The 1,945-nt window shown below is 38.8% G+C and overlaps 1 long non-coding RNA gene across 1 annotated transcript in view; it reads left to right on the top strand.

The window, feature by feature from the left end:
- Positions 1-567: 567 nt before the first annotated feature.
- LOC135104221 (uncharacterized) overlaps positions 568-1,945 on the top strand; it is a 9,235-nt gene continuing 7,857 nt past the window's right edge. Inside the window, exon 1 of the long non-coding RNA XR_010270336.1 lies at positions 568-656. This is a non-coding gene — a long non-coding RNA (uncharacterized LOC135104221). The remainder of the gene's footprint in view (positions 657-1,945) is intronic.

The raw sequence follows: 1,945 nt of genomic DNA, 5'->3' as shown, positions 1-1,945 counted from the left end.
TTTTAAAATGATGTTTGCCGAAGATTACTGCCTTCTCATCTCGTAACTGCTGCTCCCGATTCCGACTTTGTGGACGTCTTGGCTGAAAAGGTTTCTCACTCACCACAGGTACAGATATCAAGGTTGTGAGGTTTGTTGCGCCATCTCCTTTTCTCCTTGACTTTGTAACTCCCTCATCGCACGGTTTTTCTCTTTCGTTTTTTTTTTTTCCTTTTTTATTCGTTTTGTCTTTTGTACGTGCACACACACACACACACACACTCTCTCTCTCGCTCTCTCTCTCTCTCTCTCTCTCTCTCTCTCTCTCTCTCTCTCTCTCTCTCTCTCTCTCTCTCTCTCTCTCTCTCTCTCTCTCTCTCTCTCTCCAGTAATCAACTATCATCCACAACTCTTCGCCTTTAAACCAAAAACTTTACAAAAAACTGTGGCAGCGAACACTTCCCGCTAGCCTGAAGTATAAATAACATGAAAAAGTCTTCTGCTTTATTGTACTTTTTTTTTATGGGTTAGTGTCACACATTCCTCATTGATTCTCTTCCACTTCCAGATCTGTGGCTCCCTGTGTCGGCCTCTCTGGCCGGGCTGTTGGTTGTGGCTTCTACTGCCTGGTGTCGTATTTTCTGCCTGACACTACCACGAAGACAAAAAGAAAAAAAGTGAGTATTATCCACATTAGTCTGTCTACAAGTTAACCCAAAGTCTAGACATGTGAGAAAAAGTATTTTTAATGTTCATTCAGTAATATCTGCCTATATGATCACTCATGTCCATTTATTAGTACCTAGTTGATTTGTTCTTTTAACAATCCCGTATTCATTCTTCAAAAAAAAAAAAAAAAACAGTAAATAGTAATATATATTATGGACGTGTCCACACTTTTTGGGTTGCCTATGTTATTGCTATTTTTTTATTTATTTATTATTTTTTTTTGACGATCACCCACCATTTCGAGGCTGATTCATGGTTTAATTTTTGTTCTAGTCTGATTTTATTAATGTAACTTAGTTTCCTTTCTTTATTTCATTTTTATTCCTTTTTTTTTCGGTACATTTGAGGTGCGAGAGCAATTTTTCTATTTTATTTTTTTTACCAGCTGATACAATAATTACTTTATAGCTCAAGCATTTATGCATAATATATGATTACATATTACCTTTTCCATTTGTTTGTTTCATTTAGAGACATGAAAGGAATTAAAAAACGTATTGCCACTTTATTTTTTTTCTGGTGTCTGTGTGTGTGTGTGTGTGTGTGTGTGTGTGTGTGTGTGTGTGTGTGTGTGTGTGTGTGTGTGTGTGTGTGTGTGTGTGTGTGTGTGTGTGTTGCTCAGTTTTATGTATGTCAAGAGTAGTGTAGCAGTTTTACACGGAAAGTTTGGTTAGCATTGTATCCAGACACAGGGCGGTGCAAGCCTCTCGTTCTTGTGGTCTTTTATGTGGGGGAGCAGAGTTTCTTGCCGAGAGAGAGAGAGAGAGAGAGAGAGAGAGAGAGAGAGAGAGAGAGAGAGAGAGAGAGAGAGAGAGAGAGAGAGAGAGAGAACTCTGGAAATGTGACGCAAGCAAACTTTTCCAAACTAAGCGTTCCGTTGTGGTTTTGTGTTTTCCTTTCCTTCTTTGAGTACACTGTGAAGTAGTTTGTTTTATTCCTTTGTTAGTTATTTTCCTACTTTTCTTGTCAGAGCTATCAACAGTGTGGCACCGGTGTGTTTAAAGAGAACATAATACACTTGGGAACTTTTATTTGTGGAGTCTTGACTGAAAGAAGAAAAATATGCAGAAAACAAAGACGACCCGTTACCAAAGTTGATCTGAAATTTCGTGTTTGTGTGTGTGTGTGTGTGTGTGTGTGTGTGTGTGTGTGTGTGGGTGGGTGAGTGGGTGGTAGTTTGTGGATGTGCGTGCTATTGTTGTTGTTGTTGTTGTTGTTGTTGTTGTTGTTGTTGTTT

Source organism: Scylla paramamosain, chromosome 1 (assembly GCF_035594125.1).
Source record: "Scylla paramamosain isolate STU-SP2022 chromosome 1, ASM3559412v1, whole genome shotgun sequence".
Taxonomy (NCBI): domain Eukaryota; kingdom Metazoa; phylum Arthropoda; class Malacostraca; order Decapoda; family Portunidae; genus Scylla; species Scylla paramamosain.
The sequence above is the reverse complement of the archived record's forward strand: the minus strand, read 5'-3'. Positions and strand labels throughout refer to the sequence as shown.